Source organism: Fukomys damarensis, unplaced genomic scaffold, assembly GCF_012274545.1.
Source record: "Fukomys damarensis isolate Sample0158 unplaced genomic scaffold, DMR_v1.0_HiC HiC_scaffold_35, whole genome shotgun sequence".
In the NCBI taxonomy this organism is placed as follows: Eukaryota; Metazoa; Chordata; class Mammalia; order Rodentia; family Bathyergidae; genus Fukomys; species Fukomys damarensis.
The window spans coordinates 55,269,140-55,284,977 of record NW_022900947.1 but is presented as its reverse complement, the minus strand read 5'-3'; the positions used below and the strand labels follow the sequence as shown (position 1 = coordinate 55,284,977).

Below are 15,838 nucleotides of genomic sequence, written 5' to 3'. Positions count from 1 at the left end.
TTGGAGTGAAATGGAGATGGAGGAAGCTCCTAGCTCTAGAAATGTATTTAAAAAGGAAACAGTAAAAAGAACTAAGATGTGTTTTGTGCATAAACCAATTCCCCACAATGAAAATAACATGTACTAATAAAATAAAATTAAAAAGGATATCTTGATAAAGATATCCCAGAGCTAACTTTGGCTCACATTTGGCTTAATTTACTTTTAGTTTCAGATACATAATATATAGAATATAAACTCCTCAAGGAACGAGATTTTATATATTTACTGAATAATTCCAAGCACCTATTAGATTAGTGCCTAGAATGTATTAATACTAAATAAACTATTGATTAAACCAATAATTACAATTATGCATTATAGTTTGTGTGAGTAAAGTTATCACATCATAAGTATAACCCTGCTATATTTTTAGTATCTGCATGGTTCATTATCCATACAATCAACATTATCTACTCAATAAAATGTTCTCTGTATTTTTTGATTGAAAACACTCATCAGTAGGGTCCACCCTTAGAGATCATGATCTAGTTAATTTGGAATAGGAAGCAGACATAGATCTTTATTAAGTTTGGTAAGAGCAGGTAGGGCTTAAGAGGCACTTCACTAAACTACACACCTGAACTTCCTCCCAGAAAGTTGTGCTGATTCATAGCAGAGTTCACGATGTGTAACACACACTGATTTTCACCAACACTCAACTGTTGTGGAGACAGATGCCCTGAGCACCTCCATTGTGGTCTCCAGGTTGTGTAGGATTCTCATCACTTGGAGAGTATGAGGAATGCAGATGTTCTGGTGCTTTCTCTGCCTCACCAGGTCAGGATGGAAGTTTTAGCAAGGTCCTTTGGTAGATCGAACTCGTTAATGTCTTAGAAGCATGGAGGTAGGTTGTTTTTAGTGAAATTTCTAAAAGTTCAGCTGCCCTGGCCCGAGTGGCTGAAGGTTTCACAGAGTGAGAAATGATGGCAGCGAGAGATTAAGAAACTTAAAAAATAAAGGGCTGGGGATTTAGCTCAGTGGCACTGTACCTGCTTTGCAAGTCCAAGGTCCTGAGTTTGACCTCTGGTACCAAACAAACAAATAAACAAACAATGAAATTTAAAGAATGAGATAAAGAAGACAAAGACGATAGTAAAGTTTACATAGCTGAGGCCAGGTGGAAACTCTGTCCTGATGAGACAAAAAGCTTGGCTTGCGGTCCTCTGCGGCTCTCTGGGGGGACCCCGTCCCGCGGGGAATAGGAGGTGAGAGCCGCCTCTTATTCGTGGGTCATCAGAGGCCGATCCGATCTTGAATGTCTGTGAAGGAAATCTTTAAGAAGTTAGAGCACACGGCCCAAGTCTGGTTTCTGATCAAAGGCTCTTTATTGGCTCAGCAAAACGATTATATACTGTTATCCCAGGGGGAAGGTTCAGCAAGCTTATTGGACAGTTCAAACAAATCTTCTACCAATCACATGAGTCATTCAAGCACTTAACCATAAAGGGACAAAGCATTTATCAGCATACAGCAATCAGTATTTTACCAAATGTGGGGAGGGGTAAGTGGGAAGGCGTACATCAACAGTTAACCCTATGCGATCTTTAACTTCACAATCTCTAGGGGCAAGCAGGACAAGGAAATACCACCTGCTTCCTGCTCCAGATCCCGTGACCCTGTGGTTAGCACAAAGGGCTATTCTTTCTGTAAGATTTCCTGTTTGCCCAGGGGCTAGACCTGCCAGAAGTCACGTATGTAGTCTAGTGGGATTTTTCCACCGAGGCAAAGGCTAAGGTTGAGGGCAGCCATCTTGTGCAGGCCCAAGCAGTCTCTCACAGTCCTCAACACCTTTATTTAGAGTGTAGATAAAGGAACTGAAAGGGACGGGCTGAAAGGGAACCGGGAGAGTGGCTGGGGTCTGCAGGAGATAATACTCCATGTTTCTCTGGCAAAGGGGTGGGAAGGAAGATGGTCCTTTTCTCCGAGGGCCTGGCTTCACCACACCCGCTTGTCTCCTGTTCTCCGGCGGGGCCCTGCCTCAGCTGCAGGAGGAAGTGAACAAGATCAGTGTTCTTTGGTCCCCAAGGGACCCTGCCTGCTCTGCGGGAGGAGGCGAGTTAGGCCTGGCCTTAGTGATCTACAGTGCAGTGCTCCCAGCATCTCCCCCTATTCTGTTTTGTAGCTGCAGCTTGTGATGATGTTTGAAGCAAGTTTAGTGAGTTGTCCTAGAAAATCTCTGCAGAGGACTAGCAAACATTAGTAGCAACAGGAAAATCAGAATTCCCATGATCATAGCAATGCTATGTTGGGCCAGGTTGAAAGGTTGAATCCATCTGACAAATGCAGACTTTGCCATGTCTTCAGGGATGGGGAAACTAACATGAGCATGTTGAATGGACAAGATCTGTTGATGAAGCTTTTGGAGATCTAGGCTGAAATTGGTATGATGAAAGATACTAATTAAAAGTGCAGTTCCAATCCCACTGTGACTCATTGTAAGGAAGAGCAGTGACAAAGCATGAGTGTACGCAGCACAACACTGCAATTCTTGATGGTACTGTAGGGGTTTGACTTGATCACCAATCTCTAGCTCTGTAGCTTCTAAGGCATTAACCTGTACTTCCAATTTAACATCAACATCTTCCTGAGTCTCAAGGACATAAGGGGTATTTTTTGCTAAATGATCGATGTATTGTGTTAAGGCCATGGATGCATCCACAGTGGTGGCAAGCAGAGTAACTAGAGACATAATTCCTAGGACATTAATTCCTACCATCCAACAGGAGTGAGTAAACTGTCCATGTATTTCTTCCAGAACTCGCAGTCCATGGTCATGATACCAAGGGCTAGAAATATCAGTGGGTATCATGACAAAAGACAGTCTGTGTGACATTAGCACATCTTTATCCTTATTAAAGTTAGTAGGGCAGGCAGTGAGTGTAAGGTCAGACTGAGGCATGATTGAGACCACTGGGGCAGGCAAAGTCTAAGCAACATGCAATGATTTTATTGACATCTGGGTGCAGATGAGCCAAGGGCAAGAAGGCTGTTGGCACTGAGAGGAGGTGCTGGCGGTTGATACGGGGCATTTTAGGTAGGGGAGAGGCACTGCTCAAGGAGTGGAAAATTTTGGAGTCCCATGGGTGATGGGTATGGGGCTCGCTCATAAACAGGGCAGTGGTGAGAGCAGAAGGGCAGCTTCTGGCTTCTTGTTATCTCTGTGCTCCAGTGGGTGTGGGTATTGGGTCTATTTGGGTGGGGGTCTGGCTTGGGGGGGCTATCAATAAGATGACAGTTTTTGCAACTCACATTAGCAGAATCCTTTTCAGGAGTAATATTGATGAATCCAACTAGGAGCACATAAGGGCTTTGTACTCAAGTGCGTGCCCAGATCTCATTGGCCCCATGTGATGCCTGTCTTTTATGCCATGACTGGAGAGTGATCACTTGTAAACTTGCAGCCAATAAAGATCTCTTTGGAAGTGCTTAGATGACATATATAGTACTGTGCCAGAAGGTGGCCAGCAGCGTTGTACTTCATATGACACCAATACTGGTCTCACATGTCATACTTCCTGCTTCATGGGTGCAGCAGTCCTTCCGAGGAGCATAATTTGAGAGAGGAACATACTGAGTGACATTATGGCAAGAAGAGGGAGGGCATGAAAGTTTACGAGAATTATCTGTTGAGGTAAGATTGAAACTCTTAATTGGCACCAACTCATCTCAATCTATACCTGATGCATTATCGACAATGACTGTTCTTTCAATTACCTGAAGTGAGAGACAGAGGGAAGATGGACTGAGACAGAGAGGGAAGTGTGCTGCTCTCCCAGTGTAATTATAGGTGGTAGATGTAGGAAAGATAAATGAGCATCGGAATGACCCTCCCCAAGACATCAGACTGATTGGAAAATACATGCATGGAAACAAGACTTTCCCAAGCGGAGGGATGAGCCAAAGGCAGGTCTGAGTTTGCCCTGTAGGAACACAGGCATACTCTGTATCCTGTGTTATGAATTGCATTGAGCCACAGAAAACCTATTAGTGGAATATCCTGAACCACCAGGCCTTGCATCTGGCTCCCCATACTGTTCCTCTGGTCGCTGAGCAGGCTCTGGTTCTGGGGCTACTGGATCTCATTCATGCCTTGGTAAGTTGCTTACTGATAGGTAGGCATCATGGGCTGTAAACCAGGCTGCTGGGATGGCTGAGGCAGCTGCTGACCATGCTGGGGGCTATAGGCCACTGGATGAAGATGTCAGTATTGCTGATTTGAGTTAGGATACTGTCCAGGAGGGGAGTAAGAAACCTGAATCTGTGGAGGGGCTGCATGTAGCCCTGGGGTGGCAGGACTTGCTGAGTAGATGGTACACGGCTAGAGGTGGCATAGTTGGAAGTGGGGAGGGGCTGTCCTGGGGAAGCCATGAGGAAGCTAGTCTGCAGAGGGTGCTGGAGATAAGTGGGGGCTGGAACAGAGCTGAGGATGGGATACCTGCTTCCTTAGAACCTCGGCACCTAAGGCTCATCTATCAAAAAGGGTTGCTGGGATCATCTGCCTGTGAGATCATATGATTATTCAAGGGTGTTTGTTGCTGAGGTGTGGGTAGGAGAGATGGAAGTTGCTGCTGCTATTGTTTCTGGGCAGCAAGGGGAGAAAGCCCCAGAAAGACTGGGGTGGGGTGACCCATTTGCACACTTCTGGGGCACCTGCTGCCATACCTGCACTTCCTGCACCCCCATTTTTACTGCCGCCAATGCTGTCACCTTGGGTGAGGATAGAGGCTGCGCTAAAGCAGCTGGCTTTGGTGACAGGGAGCTACATGCTCTAGACAGAGCCATCTGAGTCTATACTGCTCCAAGGCTGGGGCTCCAAGGATTTGAGTTAGCTGTCTGTGCTGCCCTGGTGGCTGTTTGAGGTGCACTCAGCCCTTCCTGGTTCCCTCTGATATCATTTAGATATCTTTTTGGCCAGTCTCTCTGGCAAATATTCTCTCTCAGACCCTTTGATATTCCTCTTTTTTTCTTTTTATTGTGTTTATTGGTACAATCTAGGTATACAATACAGTTACATTCATTACTGGGATCCTGTACCTTCACATGACAGGTTGGTTGGATTCTGGCTTTGGTGACAGGGAGCTACATGCTCTAGACAGAGCCATCTGAGTCTATACTGCTCCAAGGCTGGGGCTCCAAGGATTTGAGTTAGCTGTCTGTGCTGCCCTGGTGGCTGTTTGAGGTGCACTCAGCCCTTCCTGGTTCCCTCTGATATCATTTAGATATCTTTTTGGCCAGTCTCTCTGGCAAATATTCTCTCTCAGACCCTTTGATATTCCTCTTTTTTTCTTTTTATTGTGTTTATTGGTACAATCTAGGTATACAATACAGTTACATTCATTACTGGGATCCTGTACCTTCACATGACAGGTCTTGGTTGGATATTCCTCTTATCTCTTCTATTGACTTGCTTTTCCTTCCATCCTGCAATAGAACTCTGATCTGCTTATCTTCTTGGCCCATACTGGCATCATCTCTCTGGAGAATGAAACTCTGCTGGAATTCTGTATTTTTCTCATCCTTCATATGTTCTGAGACTCTCTGTTCAGGTATTCTTGTGTTGCTGATCTTATTGAAGATGACAGCTTTTCAAGTTTGATCAACATTGCGTTCCATCCCAAATAGGCAGCTAGCTACCCAGTGTGATAGCATCCGGTGATATGAGGTCATCTGAGGAAACTTCTGGAACTGGTTATTGTTGTCATTAATAAATTCCAGGATCTCCTGTCCTAATTTTAGCAGCATCGTTCTGTCCCTGTTCTTTTTCAGTATATTTATTTTCATGTGTATCTATTCCAGTGGAGTTTGTATATTCTTGGCTGGAGTCTCTGGACAACATCTTCCTTGGAGCCTTTGATTTTGTCCTTGCCCTCCTTTTCAGAGATATCTTTTATGGGCTCTCTTCCTCTTTGTTACAGAGGCAGCTGATGTGCAACTGAATTATATCCTGGGCTTTTAGTGGTCCATCAGCAAATGGAGTAGAGGACTCCTCACACACTGTCAGACTGCATAATTACTTCAGCTTGGAATTAGATTTGGCTTTTTTCCTGGCATGACCATGATTGGGTGCTCTGTGTCTCTGATGCACACTGGTCTCTTCACCTTCTTTCTCAGCTTCTTCCTTACTTGAAGTCTTAGATATAAAATTGCTTTTATTTACAGATTTTTCTACCAGTGGTTTTTCTGATTCTTTCATTATTTCAAGGGTCTCTCAAATAGTGCTATGGTTAGACATGTTCTTTGGTAGAATAGAGTAGCCTCTGTGAACTCCTGGAATAATTTTGATGTCCAAGCACTGAATGCAGATGAAACATAGTCTTTCACAAAAACACTTCTGTGGAATACGGTCATGTATGCTAACTCAGTTTTAGGGAGTCATGGGTTTCCTTCATTCATGGAGGATACAGAAAACTTGAATTTAAATTCTAACAGACTTATAAAACATATTAATATACCCACCTTTAAGAATTTGGTCGTTACCCTAAGACCACTGGGCCCTGAGGGAGCATTTTGCTTCTCTAGCATTTCACTATCCTGAAGTAGATAAGACTTAAGTTTGTGTGAGGTCCTTCAATCCTCAGCACTGAATCAATGCTCAGCCCCATGAATCCAGTACTGGAATGGCATCACATATAAGAAACAAGTCTGATCTCTAGCTGAGATGTTTTGCCTTATGCATCCAAATAAAAGGTTAACTGTGTTTATCAAGTATGGCTTAGAGAGACACTTCAGGAAGGACAGTGAATAGCCTCTACCAATTCACCTCCCTCGGAATGCAGTGGGGTGGGTGAGGCACGACCACCCACTGCCTGGCCCAGGCTGCTAGGCTGAGGGTGGGATTAGTCAGAAGGTCAGCATCTTAGGCTTCTAGGGGCAGGCTTTTCTCAGTGGGGGTTTCCTGGGACACAGCGGGGATAGATTGAGGGGAAAGGGCCCTGGGAAGGAGAGGGGAAGAGGGGGGTGGGGACCAAACTTGGAAAGAGAGGAAAAGGGGAGGGGGGAAATTAGAAGGGAAAGAAAGGCCCACAGTCCACCCCATACTGCAACCTGCATGCTGCTAAGTATTTTCTAAATAACTAATCTCATTTAATATTCTTTTCAGTGTTTAGAATATGATGTGGAGATAGACCAGATTGTTGTCTGAGTGGGAATGGGAGGGGAGGAGGGATACATAATGCTTTGTGATGGTAATAAATTTTGGTATCATGGAATGTGCTGGAATCATTATCAAAAAAGTGCAGAGAGAGAAATATAAGGGAAGATGATTTCATTTTAAAATATGTCCTGTGTGTACTATTAATATGTCCTGTGTGCCCTCTGTAGTGCCTGCTCTTTCACTGTTTAAAAGCACTTAGAATAATTTGTCAAGGTTTTAAAAAAATCTTGAAGGTGCTTACTGTTGTCATGGCTTGAGATACTGGCATCTTATCAGATACAAGACTACAAGCTCAGAACTTTGAGCAGACTCCAGTAGCCACTTTCCTGGCATGATGTAAGAGCTTCCCTAAGCAGGTTTCTGAAGATTGCAGTGACTTAACCAGCTTCCTTTAGTCTGGTGAAACATTCCTTAGAAAGGTAAACGAGACTGGAATTATAGTGTGTGGGGCAGACAGATGTGGATGGGTAAATGATGGGGATTAACCAGGTGAAGTTTGCTGACACAAAGTCTGATTTGAGTAGTGCTACAGAAACATGTGGGTGCTTACTACAGCACGTGGGTTTCCTTTCTCTGTAACCCATAACAGCAGCCTCTGGGGCAGAAGGGAGTGAGAAGAGACAGTGGACGTGTAGCAATCTCACAGCAGCTGATCAAGTGCTCCTGAAAGGACCAAGGATCAGCCGGCTGGAAGGAAGGAGTTCAGGAGAGCTGTGAACAGCCTGAGAACTGCAGTAAGGAAAACCATACTGCAGTACTGAATTTGCCCAGAGACTAGATCTAGCTTCCTCATCATGAAGAATGACATGTATGTTTATGAGTTCAATTTAGCTATTTCATAATGTTCATATATTTTAAAACATGTCGAATACTTCAAATATATGTGATTTTAATTATCAAGTAAAAATAAAGAAGTTAAAAAATAGTGTATACTCTTACAGTCCTGATAATTGCTTTACTTTTCAAATGAAAAAGATTTGCCCATATGCAGAGTAAGCAGAATGACCGTTTTGGAATCCGGTGCATGCATGTTCACACTTTCACACATCATCCACGTCAAATCCTTGCTAATTTTCCTTCAGTCAGAACAGGAAGGGACTGTTAATGTTGAGTGTTTAGAATTCCAGGTGTGTTTTTAAGGAATAATCACTTCTTTTTTAAAATATAGGTGTGATGTATTGTAAAGGGTTGTTCCTGCTTTATCAGAATTAGTAGCTAAGCCCCAGACTGGAACAATATGGGCTGAGTCCTCACAGTCATAGTTTCAGGGAGCCTTCAGGTACTGGGACCTGCAGTCTCCTTGAACACTGTGTACCTTTTGATGAGTAATAGAGTTTCCCTTCCCAGAGATACTGTGGAAAGAAGAGCAAAGGTCAGGAATGGACTGTGCGTTTATTAATGGTACATGGGATAATATGGACTAATTTTCATAGCTTAAGTCAACTAAAAAGCTGAATGACATAGTAAAAAAACCTTAAAGCCACCAAAAAATTGATAAATTAGTGAGAAATTGCTGGGTCAAGAGAGAGGAGAGGGTGGGAATCTAGACTGGAAGGCTCAGCATTTGGGCCATTTTCCTTAAATCTGGTAGTGGAGTGGCATGTTTGGTAGATGATTGAGCCAGAGGACTAACAATGGAGTCTGGAGCCACCCAAAGTGGGAGCTCTGGAGACTTCACTTGCTTTAAATAAGGACCCAGGAGGGCAAACCAGAAGCAAGTTGGCCCTCTCTGGAACTGTGGCCTGACTGTTACCAGAGTAGCCCAGAAAAATCTAATTCTAGATTTAGATCAATATGATCCAGATTATTGTTCCTTTTGGTGGCTGGCAGAAATAAATAAAGATGGCCCTTGGACCTAATTGTTTCTACAAAAATTTTTTAAAATTTAGAAAATTAAAAAATTATCAAGGGTACCTTGATTCATTTGGAGGCGAGATTATATGAGGAAGAATGAGAAGAAAAACTGACCCCTATGGAAAAAAGACCCTAGTGGAATCACGATAGCTAGGGTCATATCTATATAATTTTTTATTGGTATATTTTAGGTATACAATACAGTTACATTCATCCTGGGAATCTTGTACCTTTACATAATGTATCTTGGTTCTTATTCTTTCCCCATTCCCCTGGCCTCCCTTCACTCCCTCCACCCTTTCATATTTACAAAGAATTTGTTTCCATTTTTTTCCTTGTATCTTATTTTTTCCTTTCCCTTCTTACCTTTCCCATGCTCCTCCCACTTCCCCTACACCTTTAGATCTTTTCTTCCTCTTACACAATATCAATTACACATTTTGATCCTTATTTACACTGTTAGTTTATCATACCAGAAAACTACACACATGTATTTACACATGTGTGTCCTATTTATTTCACTGAAGAGTATAGCCTGTATATGCATCCACTTAGCTACAAATGTCTCTAGTTTTTCATTCTTTATTGCTGTACTCCATTTTATAAAAAACCCACATCTTCTTTATCCAGTCTCCAGTTGATGGGCAATTGGGCTGTTTTCAAGTTTTAGCTATTACAATTGTACCACTATAAACATGGGTGCACATATATCACTGTCATGTGATTCTTTTAACTCTTTTGGGAAGATACCCAGGAGAGTGATAGCTGGGTCAAATGGAACTTCTAATTCTAGTTCTTTGAAGTATCTCCATATTGATTTCCACAGTGGTTTCACCAGTGTGCACTCCCACCAACAATGAAGATGTGTTTCTTTCTCTCCACAACCTTGCCAGAATTTGTTACTGGTTGATTTGTTGATAGCAGCCATTCTTTCTGGGATGAGGTAGAATTTCAGTGTTGTTTTCATCTGCATCTCTTGAATGAGTAGTGATTTTGAATACTTTTTCCTATGTTTATTTGCTGCTTTTACTTCTTTGTCTGAGAAGTGTCTGTTCATTTCCGATGCCCATTTTTGAATTGGGTCTTTATATTTGGAAGAGTCTGAGGTTTTGAGTTCTTTACATATTCTGGATAGTGTATCTTTGTCTGAGGAACAGCTAGTAAAATTTTTTCCCATATGGTAGCTCTGTTGGTGGTTTCTCCTGCAGTGCAGAAACTTTTAAAAAAGATGAGATCCCAGTTGTTGATTCTTTGTGCTAGTTCCCATGCTATGGAGTATTTGTTCATAAAGTCTTTTCATATGCTGGTGTCTTCAAGAATTCTACCTAACCTATCTTCCAGCAAGTTTAGTGTTTCTGTTTTAATATTTAGATTTTTAATCCGCTTGGATTTTAGTTTAGTGAATGGTGAAAGATAGGCGTCTAGTTTTAATCTTTGGCAAGTTGAAAGCCAGTTTTTCCATCACCATTTATTAAAGAGGCTATCTTTCCTCCAGTGAGGATGGTTGGCTCCTTTGTCAAAGATGAGGTAGCTGAGTATGTCTGGAGTTGTTTCTGTACCTTCTAATCTCTTCCACTGATCCTGGTTTCTTTGCCAGTATCATGCTGTTTTTACCACAGTGGCTTTGTAGTATAGTTTCAAATTGGGGATTGTGATACTTCCTCCTATGCCTCTGTTGCCTAGAATGGTTTTGATATTCTAGGTCTCTTCTGGTTCCAAATGAATTTTTGGATTGTTTTCTTTAGTTCTTGTGATGTGTACTGTTGGGATTTCAATCTGGAATGTATTGAATCTTTACAACAGCCTTGTAAGTATAGCCATTTTCACTATATTGGTTCTTCCTACCCAGGAGCAAGGGATATCTTTCCATTTTCTTCTATCTACTTCAATCTCTTTTTTCAGAATGTTGTAATTCTCAATGTAGAGGTCTTTGGCTTCCTTCATTAGATTGTTTCCTAGGTATTTCATTTTTCTGGATGCTGTTGTGAAGGGGATTGTTTCCCTAATTTCTTTTTAGTGAGTCTGTTATTTTGTATGAGAAGGCTATTGATTTTTGAGTGTTGACCTTGTATCCCACTACTCTACTGAATCTGTCAAGAGAAGTCTTTGACAGAGTTTTTTGGGTCTTCTATGTAGATTATCATATTGTCAGGAAATAGTGACAGTTTAACTTCTTCCTTTCCTATCCTTATTGCTTTTATTTCTTTTTCATCTAATTTCTGTGCCTAATGTTTCCAAAAGTATATTAAACAGGAATGTTGATAGTGGACAGCCTTGTCTTGTTCCTGATTTTTAGTGTGAAGGCTGTCTGTTTTTGACTACTATCTATCATCTATTTTTTTATTTATTTATGTGTTTATTTATTTATTTATTTGTACCAGGGATCAAACTTGGGACCTTGCACTTGGGAGGCAGGCAGCAGAACCACTGAGCAAAATCCCTGGTCTGGTATTTGACCATTTAGTATGATGTTGGCTGTTGATGTTTCATAGATAGCCTTTATCAATTTGAGATAAAGACCATCTATTCCAATTTTCTGCCTTTTTTAAAAACATGAATGCATGTTGAATTTTGTTGAATGCTTTTTCTGCATCTATTGAGATGATCATATGGTTTTTGTCTTTGATTCTGTTAATATACTGTATTACATTTGTTGAATTATCTATGTTGAACCATTCTTGCATCCCTAGGATAAATCGAACTTGGTCAGGGTGTATGGTCTTCTTGATGACCCTCTGTATTCTGTTTGCCAGTATCTTATTGAGAATTTTTGCATCTGTGTTCATTAGGGAGATTGGCTTATAGTTCTCTTTTTTTGGTTGTGTCTTTCCCTGGTTTTGTAATCAAAGTAACACTTGCTTCTAGGATTGACTTTGGCAGTATTGCTCTCCTTTCAATTTCACTGAAAAGCTTAAAAAGTAGTTGCACTACTTCTTCTCTAAATGTTTTGTAGAATTCAGCAGTGAAGCCATCAGGACTTGGGCTTTTCTTTGATTACATTTTCAATTTCACTGAATGTAATTGGGGTATTTAGACTTTCTATATCTTCTTCATTCAACTTTGGAAGTTCATGTGTATCTAGGAATCTGTCCATTTTGTCTGTATTTTCCATTTTATTAGAGTACAGCTTTTCGAAATAGTATTGATGATCCTCTTGATTTCTGGTGGCTCTGTTGTGACTTCACTTTTTTCATTTTTAATTACATGAATTTGAGCCTTTTCTTGCCTTTTTTGAGATAAGATGGGCTAAGGATTTATTGATTTTATTTGTTCTTTCAAAAAAATCAACTCTCATTCATTGAGTTTTTTTTTGTATAGTTCCCTTAGTCTCCATTGTATTAATTTCTGGTCTGATCTTTATAATTTCCTCCCTTCTATGAGATTTTTGGTTTGTCTTGCTCTTATTTTTCTAGAAGTTTAAGATTAAGCATTAGGTTGTTTGAGCTCCCTCTGTTTTCCTAGTATGGACATTTACTGCTATGAATTATCCCTTGTAGAACTGCTTTCATTGTGTCCCATAGATTCTTGTGTTGTATTGGCATTATCATTTAATTGTAAAAACTGATCAATTCAGGAGAGTGTTGTTCAATTTCCATGTGTTTGTGGAGTTGTTACAGTTTCTTATACTATTGATCTCCAGCTTAATTGCACTATGGCCTGACAATATACATGGGATAACTTTGATTCCTTTGCATTTATTTAAAAATATTCTATGAGCTCATATGTGGTGTATTTTGGAGAATGACCCATGTGCAGCCGAAAAGAGTGTATATACTGATTTTGTGTTTTGGAACACTCTGTAGACATCTACTAAGTCCGTTTGGTCTAAGAATTGGTTCAGTTCTATTATTTTGTTGTTGATTTTTTGTCTACATGATCTGTCTATTTGTGACAGCAGAGTATTGAGATCCCCCACTACAATTGTATTAGTGCTTATTTCATTTTTCATATCCATTAGTATTTGTTTTGTATAGTTGGGGGCATTAACATTCGGTGCATTTATATTTATGATTGTCAGTTCTTCCTATTGTTCCCTTTATGAGGATGTAGTGGCCTTCTTTGTCTCTCTTAATTAGTTTTGATTTGAAATCTACTATGTCTGCAAATAAGATATATACCCACACTTTTTTCCAGGCTCTTTGTCGCATGGAAAACTATTTCCCATTCTTTACTCTCAGTCTATGAATTTCTTTGTGGATTAAGTGGATTTTGTTTATGCAGCATATTGTTGGATTTTGCATCTTAATCCATTCTGCCAGTCTATTTCTTTTGATCGGTGAATTGAGGACATTAACATTGATAGTTATAATTGTTATGTATTGGCTTTTCATTGTCATGTTATTTTCCTGTTGTTGGTTCTTTTATTTTTTATTTTTCGTTCTCTCCCTTTAATTTCTTGCCTTGCCTGATATATTTGCTCTGTTGGTCCTTATGAAGTTGTGGCCTTCATTTTCTTTGTCCAGGATATTGTTTAGAGTTGTTTGGAGTGCCAGTTTGGTGTTCATGAAGTTTTTCAGGTATTCTTTTTTGTGGAAGTATCTTATTTCCCCATCACTTTTAAAAGATAGTTTTGCAGGATACATCAGTCTAGGTTGGAGGTTGTTTTCTTTTAGGTCTTGAAATACCTCACTCCAGGCTCTTGTGGGTTTGAGTTGAAAAGTCTGTTGTGATTCTGAGGGGCTTTCCTTTTCATATGATTTGTTTCTTTTCTCTAACTGTTTGTGGTATTTTGTTCTTCTGTTGGGTTTCCGGGATCTTGATTGTTATTATATGGCTAGGTATAGATTTTTTTTTAATCATGGCTAGTTGGAGTCCTATATGCCTCACTTACCTGTATGTGAAATTCTTCCCATTTTTTGGGAAGTTTTTTATAATTAATTCTGTGAACAGTTTTTTTTATGTCATTTGTACTTTCTTGTGATTTTTTGTGGGCTCCTATCAGTCTTATATTGTTCTTCTTGTATCATCTAGGAGCTGTTGGATTGATTTCTCATGTTCCCTTACTATTTTGAAGAGATCCTTCTTTTCATAATCACTGACCTCCATCCTGTCTTCTATATCTGATATCCTTCCTTTCTTCACATTGGCTCAATCTGTTACATAAACTTTGAATACAGTTTTTAATCTCTTGGGTATCTGTTTGAATCTGTTTCATGGACTCCATTTCTTTCCTATGTTGGGCATTCATGGTTTCCATTTCTTTCCTATGCTGGGCATGCATGGCTTCTATCATGGCTCTATACTCTTCTATTTTTTTAAATCTAATTCTATGATCATTACTCTCTAATCATGTCTTTCATTTTGCTCACCATCTCTTTGGTTATCTGGGAAATCAATTCTGTTTTGAATTTTTCTAGAGCCTCATTCATCTGTTTTGTTACTTCCTCTGATATCAGTTCAGGGTGTCCAGGCAGTTGACTATCAAACTATTTCCCATCATTTCCTCCATGGTTTACCTTTGGTGAGGTGGAAGTCTGTGTTTGTATCTTGTTTATATGTTTTCTCATTTCTATTTTTGTCATTGGTACCATTCTTGGTTTATTTCCTGGCTTAATACTTCAATCTCCCAGATATAGCTGGTCTTTAGGTTTTGAGTCTCTAATGACTCTGGGGCAATCTCATTTTCATTATTCCAGGGAGCACAACTGATTAGATCAATCACAACACCTTAGCCCAAGTGATATAGTCAGTAACACAGTAGTATCAAGCACAGCTTAGAAAATGACAATTTGTGGTAGTTATTAATCTATACTTTTAACCATGTCAATAACTCAAAATTGAGGCTGGAGCTCAGGACAATGGCCTTAATGAGTCCCTGTGTCTCTGTGGTGTTTATCCAGATACCATTCCAGCCAGTGGGCCAGAGGTGTGTGCGTGTGTGTGTGTGTGTGTGTGTGTGTGATATGTGCTGAGGGGCTGCAGGCACCTTCAGGACTCTGCCTCTCACTGGTCTGCTGCCAAGGCGTGGGGGTTGGGCGGGGGTAGTGTAGGGTTATATTCTGTTTGAAAAAAAAAAACAGTGCGGGGATCTAGCTCAGTGGTTCCGAAGCCTACCTTGCAAGCACAAGGACGTGAGTTTGGTCCCTGGTACCAAACAAACAAACAAACAAAAAACCAACTAAGACTATATTCAAGTAGTTGAAATTAAATATTGAAAAAATTGATAGGAATCTGGAAATATAAAATGTGGTATTATAGATTAAAAAAATAGAAATTTTAGAAGTGAAAGTGAATAAATAAAATTATGAGAAAACAGGATTCATATTTGATTAGACATGGTTGAAGAAAGAACAAAAGAATGAATTGTAGACCAGAAGGTTAGGCTATAGGGTCATCGCAAAACCCCTTAGCAGTGTGTATTGATGTTCAGGAGTTCCCCAGAGGGTGGAGGGGTGATCTGCAACATAAGTGTGCCCACCACAGCCAGTGGTGGCTGTGCATCTGGGAAGGTGATGAGAGAGTGTGACTATCCACAGAAAAAGTGATCTCATATGTGCTTCCTTTCTTGTATGACTTCTCAAATTATTCTGTTTGGAGTTTCATAGAAACAGTGAAATAAAATAGACTATAGAGTCTTCAATAAAATAAGAGACTATTAAAAGTTTAGTAGACTCTAGGTGGGACAAAAATACATCACTTGTTGAGGCACTCTTATCTGTAATGTCTTGCTGAGGTTATGCATTTTAAGGAAGTTTAATCTACACTTGTTAATTTTAATTCAACTCTGTAGCCAGTGACTACTGTTGTAGTTCTTTGTTTTATGTGTTGGTCTAAAATATATCCACTTTG

The 15,838-nt window shown here is 40.3% G+C and overlaps 1 pseudogene; it reads right to left on the bottom strand.

The window, feature by feature from the left end:
- Positions 1-3,823: 3,823 nt before the first annotated feature.
- LOC104849614 lies at positions 3,824-6,274 on the bottom strand (annotated as a pseudogene).
- Between the last annotated feature and the right edge of the window lie 9,564 nt (positions 6,275-15,838).